This window comes from Chrysemys picta, chromosome 4 (genome assembly GCF_011386835.1).
Source record: "Chrysemys picta bellii isolate R12L10 chromosome 4, ASM1138683v2, whole genome shotgun sequence".
NCBI lineage: Eukaryota > Metazoa > Chordata > Testudines > Emydidae > Chrysemys > Chrysemys picta.
The window spans coordinates 16,302,185-16,311,649 of NC_088794.1; the positions used below are offsets into that span (position 1 = coordinate 16,302,185).

Below are 9,465 nucleotides of genomic sequence, written 5' to 3' on the forward strand. Positions count from 1 at the left end.
AAACTGAGATAACATTGTAATGAAGTGGATAGAAGATGCACTAGCCAAGCCACAACATCATGCCCATCACCATGGTATCCAGCTGCCTTCCAGCAGAGCACCACTGCCCTCTAATGGATGGTATCAGAGCTGCCCAACTGTCATAGGTCCTACAATGCTATCACAAGAGGTAAGTGTGTCAGTTCAGGGCAACTCCTCCTCCATGCTCTATCTCAAGGGCACTTGCAGGCTTCCAGCTCCTTGGCTGTCACCTCACTTGGGCAGAAACCCACATCTCCCTCTGTCCCTCCCTCCCAACTGGGGTGTTAAAGCTGCATAGGTACCTGATTTACACTGAGATTCCCAGCAGGCCAGACTGCCTAAATGGACTAGCATCTGTGCTTTTGCTTTCTTTCCAGAGGTGTGAACAGCATAACTGCCTGCAGTTACAAGTTACCACACAGCTCATTATAAGCAAGCATACTTATTCTTAAGGTGAACTCATTACAGAGAAAACATTAAAACACTACCGGAACCTACATGCATGCTAAAAGGCTTGTCAGAGGTCACCCCAATTCCAGTCTTGGGCTCTGGTAGGTGTCAAACTCACAACTGGGTTTTCCCCGTGGTTACAAGTTCAGAACTATCTCAAGTTCAGAACTCAGACTAGGCAGTTCACCTGTCATCTTATAAAGTTCGGGCCTTTGCTCTCTCTCTGGGAACAGGCAATGAGCAGATAATGACCTTCTCCACAGGGCATAGCTTCAAAAGCCTGGGTTTTTGCATAACCAGAGGTGGGGGAACTTGCATTGACCTTTCTTCCTAGGTATTTTCCAGAAAATCCACTTCACCCTTATTGTCCAAAAGTCCATTCTTGTCTGACACATATTTTCAGTATAGTCCTTTGAAGTCCAGGCCTCACATCTCCTCCCAAGAGAGGTTATGAGAGAGGTTACCTACAGTCCCATTCCACTAATACATAAAGTTAATACTATAAAGTTTGTTTTGTTTTTGTTTTTATTTTTCTCAAGGATGTTAAAGGGACCTGCTGTATTGTCACAGTAGGGCCTTGCTTTTTTTTTTTGAGCCAGGAGGATCTGAGTTTTATCCTGCCATTGCCATGACGTTCCTAGGACCGGCAATATGTAGCATAAAGACAATCACGAAATCTTGAGCAGGTGTGAACTCCTTACAATACATATCTGCCTCCCAGAGAGATGAGGCTTAAGTCATTATGGGCAAGTGTATATCATTTGATGATCTTGGAGATGCATGAGTGGCATGCTCTATGAAAGTGAAAAGCAGTAGCAGTGGTGTTTTTAATACTAGTCTTGATTAGCACCCACACTTTCCAAACATAAATGAAGGCACACTTCCTACCCCCAAGAGAAGTGTAAAAGGAAAACCTACAGGTAAAGGGTAGGAGGAAGAGGCATGAATAAAAGTAAGAGTGTAAGCTCTTCAGGGCAGGCATTACATTTATATGCTCATTAGAGCTGGTCAAAATGTGGGAAAACACTTTTTTTTTTTTTTTTTGGTGCTGAAATTTCAAATATTTGAAAAGTTTCAACCAGCTCTAGTGCACAATGCCTAGCTCAACAAGACATTGATCAGGACAGTTAGGCTTTACCACAACACACATTAACTAATAAGGCGTGCTTGGTAATAGTTTGACACCATGTTCTTTTTGCTCTTGAAAATAGAGAAAGAGTTATCTCCAACTACCATTATGTGATGGTTGCACCAGACCTTCTTTGCTTCCTGCTGGAGGCATCGCTGCCCTGACACATCTGCCCAAAAGCAGTGTCAACAGAGAAAGAGGGGATTTGAGTTTAGCACAACCTAGACAATCCACTCATGCCTGGTACTAGTGGAACCAACATGACTTGGTCCTCCAGCAACTAGAAGGGCCAGGAGATGCAGTAGCGAATCAGAATGCTCCATATGAGGCTTGTCTGCTGCATCTGTGGTGGGGTGCTGGGTGAAGATCAGGCAGAAGAGTAGTTTCCCAGTCATTACCCTAAATAGCCAGGCCTGAGTCAGGGCCTAACACCTTCCTTGAAAATGTGCAACAAATGTTTTGTTAAGGAATTTAAAAGCCCAGGCAGCTATTTTTGAGTTGAATTTCAATTCACTGTTACTGGATAAGCAGGGAGCTCATGGCCTGAGATGCCTTGCTCCTGGCAAGCTTTGACTCACGGAGCCATAACCAGCTCACTTGTCCTAGATGGTGAGATCTCTGGGACAGGTTCTTCCTTTGTGTTTATGCAGCCCCTAGCACCGTGGAGCCCTGATCCCTGACTGGAGTGCTTAAGCGCTACTGCAATAAGAATATTGAATAGAGGTCATGAGTAAATTTCTTGTAAATTAAATATGGCCCACACTGTAGGTAACTGGAAATAATGTGTATTACTAAAAGAACAAAAACTTGAAACGATGCTATTAAAGCATGACCTAGCATGCTAGGTCAGGGAGTAATATTTTCTTTCTATACTATATTATTACAGTTGGCAAAACAAAAATATTGTTTCCCAGCTATTGCATGAGGGGAGGCCTCCATCTTGCATTTGATTACTATCCCTTTAGTATAACCCTAAAGACTGAAGAGCTGAAACAGGATCTGCCCTTAGCTTCAAATTGTCCTGCCATAAATCCTGAGCTGTTGCTGGATGTTAATTTCTGAATCATGTCTTCAGTTGGATTGACTTCATACATTTCTCGTGTCTCTGTACGTGGAGAGGTGCAGCTAGGAAGGAAGAGAGCTGCACAAAGATCTCTGCGCTGTACGCTCCCTCAAAATGTGTAAACTGGTATAGCTCCATTGACTACCCCAGCAACACCTGCCGGGGAGCTGCCTTAATGTAGCTGACACATGCTAATGTAAACCAGGAAGTCCTGACTCGGCATTTGCTTAAGTTCGTTCTTATCAAGCAAAGCACTTAAGCATGTGTTTAAAGTTTAAAATGTAGAGCCCAAATCCTGCACAGTACCGGATGCTTCTTGAGAGGTGCTGAGCATCCCAACACCCACTAAAGTAAATGGAAGTTGAGGGTGTTCAGTCGATGTTGGGATTGGGCCCCTGGAGAGTAAAGGGGGCCTCAGGCATGGAAGTTACTGAATATTTAAAGGCAGGTAGCAGATGTGGGTGGGGGGGTTCACTCTTGCCAGTAGATCCTGATCTTGGTGATTGAAATGAGCTTTTTCCAATCAGCCCAGCCTTGAAATCTGCAGTAAGAGACAGGCAATGATATCAACTGTTGCTAGGTGAGTAAGAAATGTTGATTTTTAAAACAATGAGACCATGTCTGACTCTGTGTGGTGTGTGTGTGGTGTGGGTTTTTTTTTTTTTTTTTTTTTTTTTTTTTGCAAATGATCTTCCCTTCTCTCCTCCCACCTACCCCCTGGCTCTTCTACCTCCCTCCCCAGCTGAGCCTTTCTGGAATGTACTGTATATTTGTCTCTTGCTTCCCTGCACACCCATTATTATGTGGAATAATAATGCAGGAGCGCCACTCAGTACCTCTGCTCAGTGGCTCAAAGTGGGTTGAATTGTAGCCAGCGGCAGGGGGTGATAAATGTAGCGTAAGATGCCTTTTCCACTGCAAACTGCAAATTACCTCAGCAGCATGGCCCACAAAAGATTCCTGTGGAGCGAATTTATCTCCCATTGTCGGCCCAAAGAGGAAAGCAGAGAGGACCAGGCATTCTGTTTTTAAAAAGTCACATTCGATCTTGTTCAGGTCCAGAGTATTTTAAAGGACTTTCTGTGGAAAATGCAGACCTGAGAATGCAGCGCAGATAAAGGGATTTATTTTTAACAGAAGCCAAGGTTCATTACCATGTAAGCAATTCAATTTTAAGCCACTCAGTTTGAATAATAGATTTTTTTTCCAAAGTGAATGTTATGTCATCTAATAACATATGGTTGGGGGGAGGTATGATGGCTATGGAAGGGAAAAATAAGATTAGTGGGTAATTTCTCTAACAAAGATTATCAGATATTTACTAAAAAGAGGAAAGACCCATTATATGGTTTATCTATCCATGCAGGCATTTACATTACACTCCTCTAGGGATCAGTACTTCGATAGGAGGGCTATGGACACTATAAAAAAAATCAAAGGGATGGATGGACAGGCGATCGAGAGTGAGTGTATGGAACATGTGTTGATAGATATCAGCACCTATTGAAGTATCCACAATGGTTAGTAACATCTCTGCATTATAATGCCCTATTTAATGTACACCTGTCAGGTTGAAACCGTTTCTATTATTTGGTCTTCCAGACATCAAGTGAATTAAATGGCTCATGTTTTCAGGCGTATACTATATTTTCTTTCATTATTATGTTAGACATCCATATAGCTATCACTCCTGTCTTATAGTTTGTATTATAATAATTCTCAGAATCTCCATGTGAGATCAGGGATCCATTTTCCTAGGTTATGTGCAAACCTGTAATTAGAAACTATCCCTTCCCTATAGAGAGAATCTTAAATAGAAAAGACAGATAGACACTGAGACAGGGTGCTCAGGGTTACACAGCAGGTCAGTGGAAGGGCTGGAACTCCAGCCAGGCTTCCTGACTCTGTCCCATTCCCTAGTCATTTAGACCCCATCACTTTGCATGCCTATCTCTACTCATTTGCTAAGATACATCTTGCTGTGTTACATAAATCTGGAGTAACACTAATGATGTCAAATTCCATCATCAAATACGCTAGGTGTAAACCCAGCGTAACCCCAATGACTGCAATGGAATCTCACTCTAGACTTCTGAGCGTGTAAATGAGAGCAGAATTTAGTCCTCTTTGCCTCAGTTTAACAATCTGTGCAATGGCATTAAATAAGGACTTTACTCCCAATGTTCAGGCTTCATTAATTTCATCACTATTTGAGCTCCTCGCTCAAAAGGCACTTGAGACGGGTCAAGTGTTCTCCTAGTGTTAAAATCATATGAATAGGCAATTACACATCTTTACCTAAGTTAGGAATTTATTAACATGCCCTGACAGACAACTGACAAACACCAGATTCCTGATAAGAGTTGACCTAGATGAGATTTCAGGGTATATTATAGAACAGGCATGTGCTACGCTCTATAGGCAGATGGCCAAGGGAGTTGATAAGAAAACAACATCTAAGACAACTTGCACTGTAAATTCATTTTCTCAGTTTAGTTCAAAACAGATTGACCTTTTTACAATTCATAGCCTTGTTTGGGAAAGGGAAGGAAGGGAAATACCCTGTTGTGCCATGTTATACTGAGAAATACATGTTGTGTTTCTATGAAGTAGCATGTCAGTGAAAGGTTTATATATTCACTGTAGGCCTAATAAAGGACAGGAGTCAAAATATTGACTTATCTTCAAATAAATGTTCCTCCCTCCCCCTGCGGAAGACAATTAATGTTCCATTAAAGGGATTTGCTGTGTGCTGCTGATGAGAAACTGGCTCTTAATCAGTTATCCACATTCTTCTTTGAGTTCTGAGTTCTCCTCGAATGTAGCTTAACAAGGAAACCTGCTTTCCCTCCTACCATCATTATTTTCTTCTTCAAACTTCAAGAAGACAGTATCCCTCAGTGCCCCCCACACACACACACTCAAGGCAATCCCTGTATCCATTGTTGAAGGAAACAATTGTATTGGTTGTTTCAAATAGAGATGGTCTAATTGTGCACAGTTAGCATTGGCAAATGTTTGTTCAATATCTAAGTGGCTGCTCAGTTAGACTGTCTTTATTCACTATTCCAGGGGGTCTTTTTTAATACAGACTTCTGTATTCACGTGTGGCTCCAAAAAAACACACCACCTCATGCACCAACAAAAACTTTCTTCATTGAAATCAATGCTGCTATGCCAGTTTATACCAGTTGAGGAGTCAGGCCCAAAGTAAACGTGTGCAAATCTCCCCAGCTGATGAATGCATAGTATGGAGGAATAACTACAATACTACTAGGGTGACCAAATATCCCGATTTCATAGGGACAGTTCTGATTTTTGGGTCTTTTTCTTATATAGGCTCCTCTTCTCTCCTCCCCCTTCCTGCCCCCGTCCCGATTTTTCACACTGACTGTCTGGTAACTCTAAACACGACTGAAAATCAGAATGGGTTCAAGTGTAATTGATGAACAGGAGAAAAATAGCTCCATTTGTGGAATAATTTATTTGCAATGAAAAACCTGACCAATTCCAATGTCAATCATAGTGTGGCATGGGCTACAGGGAGGATCTGTCCATAGTAAGTGCTTCCTGACTTTCCTCAGAACATGACCGTCCATTATGCTGTTTATAGCCAATCCCACTCACATGCTATCCAGAATTGCTTGTGCCACTTCCCATGATGCTTTGCTCCAAGGATCAAGTCAATAGTTTGAAGAACGTTTGGCACCCAAAATGAGTCAATTGCAAGGGCCTGAGGAAATCATTCTACGGAATTCTCCATACACTTCCATCAGGAGGCAATAACCCACAGGTTGAGAACTGCTGGTGTCGGGGACAAATCTTGTAGCATTATATAGAATAACTTTTTTTTTTTTTTTTTTTTTTTTGGATCTGAAAAAGTTCAGTCACTGAAATGTAGGATTCACCCTAATAGAGCAGACTGTTAATCTAAAAAGATCCAATATTCTACTCTCTGTAATAGCCAGCACCAGTTTCTTTGAACTCTCTGTAATGCTCCATGTGGGGAGGGGCAAATCCCTTCCTGACCTTTGCTGATTAGAATAGCAGCATGATATGACAACCACTGTTAGCATGTATAATTCCAAATGTATCCTCTATTATCCTTCTGATTTCTTTTTTATTTTCTGTTTTCCCCCTGACAGCTCTCCATTTTGCTATTCGTTCAGAAGCTCCACAGTGTTTGAGCCCCTCACTTCTGTGTTTCCTGCTGCTGTCGATCGGCAAATCACTTTTTCTGCAAAATAAATGGCATACATCCCTAACTTCTGAACCAGTAAAACATGAATAATTAGAGCAAAGCACAAGTAATTTTTGAGTCAAGGCCTTGGTATGTCATGGGTTGTAAAATTTAATTTGCCAGCAGCTCCTGGCCTGATATCAATTACATACAGTAAAATGAAGGAAACTGTCCCATATTTCTAGGCAGTTATGGGAAATGCCATGCCCTCCTTTGAACATCACATATAATCTCTGCTCTTATCTGGGTTGCTGAATCGTTCATCCTGTAGTGCTTGGAATTGTTTTTGTTGCGGGTGCTTTCAAACTAACAAACACAATGGTTTGCTGTCGTGTGTGTGTGTGTGTGTGTGTGTGTGTAATTCTCTTTAATGCTTGTTACTGTTAATGGGAGTTCTAGAGACCGGCAGAGGCCAAACTCCCTTGTGCATAGTCGACGCTGTGATCTCTGCCAACATCATGCCTGTTTAGATGCTGATCCATCAAGTCAGCACGAATCCTATCTCTGTAATTAATTAAATAGCAATTCTGCCCTAAGTTGTTACCAGTGAATAAATTATTGTAAAGAACGTTTAGTATTCAATAATGAAGTTGGCAGAAGATAATATGATAGTCTTTAGACAGATGCTGTTCTCTCCATGGTTGACGGGGGAGGTGTGATGCAGTCAAAAGTAAGAAATTGTGTCTTTCAGCTGGGAAGAGGGCAGAGATCTAGGCAGTGGGATCCAGTAGACCGGGCTCTATAATGAGAGTCTGAAGGGGGGGTGGGGGTTATTGCCCCCTCAACCATTTTTGAGCTCTGTGACCTTGGCTAAATGACTTCACCTCTCTGGACATCTCTTTGACCTGGGTTCTATTCCCAACTTGATCTTGAGCAAGGCTCTTTTCCCCTCCCGCACTGTGGGACAGGCACCATCTCTCTCTCTGTCTGTTTCTACGTTGGCTTGCACCACCGGGCTATAGATGCTTTTGCAATACAAATAAAGCATGCTGTGCTCAGCACGGTGCCGCACAGAGAATAACTACATGACATATTAGTATATCCAAACAGAAATAGTATTTAAAAACATGGCGCTCCTGGAATAGCTAAATCTTGCAATCCCTTTTCACTTCCTCTACTTTTTTCTAAAAATGTGCCTGTGTGTTAAAATGTTGTTGCTGGGATAAGTGTGCTGCTACAACAGTTTTGGAAAAAGTAAAAATAATTAATCCAGGTGAGAGAAAGCGAGCATGAGACGATTCACATTTGTAAATGCTTTGTGATTCTCCTGTGAAAGATGCTGTGCTTGCAAAGTATTAGAACCACAATCAGTACAGACTGATAACATGAAGCCGCCTTAACCATGTCAATAACTGTGACTGCAAATGATAAACCAGTATGTGTGGGGGTTTATTCATAATTTTGCAGGAGCTAGGATGATCCAGGGTTTGAATACGTGAGCCCTTTCCCTAGCTCCAACCTGTAAAACTGAATCCTTTGTACTGTAAGAGGACTCGTATCACATGCCTTTACTTATTGTGTCCTCCATTGTATAAAACAGCAAGATCCATCTCAAGTGATTCTAATCTGTCAGTTAATTTGTCCAACATGAACTAATTACAAAATGGGAACCTGCTCACAGCTGGGCTGTGGGATGGTCTCTTGCCCTCCAACAGTGCAGGTGCCTCTACGGGTGCTCTCTAAAGAGCTCCTTGCCAATCGCCTGGTCTGCTAAATATGGAGTGTGAGTTAGCCTAAGACACCCTCATTATGTGATGAGCACATTAATTCCAAGTAACTTGGAAAATGTCTTTGTGGCTGTACATGCATTGAATGGAAGATTAAACCTGATATCTGGCATTTATGTGATGTGATATGGCAGCAGTTTTGCACCAGGTTTTTGATCCATCTCTAACAAAAAACTGTCCTCTGCTCCAAAGGCAGAGTATTGAATGAGCCTATCACATAGGGTGGGCTTCTAACTGAGACTTGTGTTAGGTAAAAGGGAACAAAGCACCGAAAATGGTATTAAACATGAAGAGAAGTCCCTGTTGTTTGGCAAAATTAAATGAATTTTTCCCAACTAAAGAAGTCAGAAGTCTTCCTTTAATATAGGAGAGCAGATCATGGAAAGGGGTTGATGATCTCTGAAAGCAAATCGGGGGCTATTTTATATAACACCTCTTTATATGAAGGAGGGACAATTTTTGTAAACTCGGATCAAAATTCAGAATGATCTAAGCCTGTCCACTGCTAACATTATTCAAATGAGCTGACACAGTATAGTCCCTCTTGGAAGAGGGATTCAATGGGGATGCAGCTGCTCCTAGTGTGGTCTGACTCATGGCCTTCTAACGCACTTTGGGGGGGGGGGGGGTGAACTGTCAAATTTATGCTCTGACCTTGATCTTTCCTCTGCCATTCGGGATTACATCACAGCCTTTCTCTCCTCACAGTTGTGCCACCACTTCCCGAGACTGAGCACATATGGCAAAGCATCTCTTCTCCTAAATCATGCTCTTAAGGCTGGGGAAAAGTCTTCCTCTAAACCTGCAGAGCACCACGTGTGTCCATACGTTGCAC

At 42.1% G+C, this 9,465-nt stretch overlaps 1 long non-coding RNA gene across 1 annotated transcript; it reads left to right on the top strand.

Moving 5' to 3' along the window:
• Nucleotides 1–3,175: 3,175 nt before the first annotated feature.
• LOC135982718 (uncharacterized) lies at nucleotides 3,176–9,039 on the top strand. The gene is made up of 3 exons (XR_010600266.1): nucleotides 3,176–3,243; nucleotides 4,030–4,183; nucleotides 6,809–9,039. It is a non-coding gene; the product is annotated as an uncharacterized LOC135982718 (long non-coding RNA).
• Nucleotides 9,040–9,465: the final 426 nt, after the last annotated feature.